This window comes from Alligator sinensis, unplaced genomic scaffold (assembly GCF_000455745.1).
Source record: "Alligator sinensis unplaced genomic scaffold, ASM45574v1 scaffold109_1, whole genome shotgun sequence".
NCBI lineage: Eukaryota > Metazoa > Chordata > Crocodylia > Alligatoridae > Alligator > Alligator sinensis.
In genome coordinates, this window is record NW_005841852.1 from 706392 (window position 1) to 707104 (window position 713).

Genomic DNA, 713 nt, shown 5'->3' on the forward strand with positions numbered 1-713 from the left:
TGAGGGTCCACTTATTATACTTTGACTTCACTCTATTTCCAATGCTAAGGCCGCTACAAGGTTCCAGTAAGATTTCCTATCCTGCCCATCAGGAAAGTGTATTCCAGGATGCTCCAGCCCTTCCCTGGCAAGCATGGGATGCTGGAGATCTAGCACCTCCATGCCCACAGTGCCTCTGTGCAGCATGAGTTTGTATTTAGCCAAGTGCTGTATCAGCCACACTCCGTGCAGGCCTGGCTCGACTGGCCTGAAGGGACAATGCTGTCATGTGTTGTCCTTTAAGCTCGCTCCAAAGCTTTTGATCAGAGCACTGGACTCGGCCTAAAGAAAGGAACAAGTCTGGTGACAGGACACCTGAATGACGAGAGTATGACCTGGGCTGATTCTTACTCCTTGGGCTGTAGCAAAGGGAATCCAGTGGTGGTGACCCCTTCCCTCCCCACTTGGCTGTGCTGCAGCACACCTGGGGTGAGTGCCACAGAGGAATGCTTTCCCCCACATGCAGGATCAGGATGTGAAAGCAGCTGAAGCAAGAAGGGGGAGCAAGGTGAAAGGTGAGAAGGTAGGCTGCAGGGGCATACACAAGTCTGAGCTTGACATAGACATGTGTGCGCACACACGCACGCATATACATCTAGGCACGTGCTGGACTTACTGATTCCCTGATTCCCTGCCTGGGGGAAGGGAGTACTCCCTTGTCATATGCACTTAGT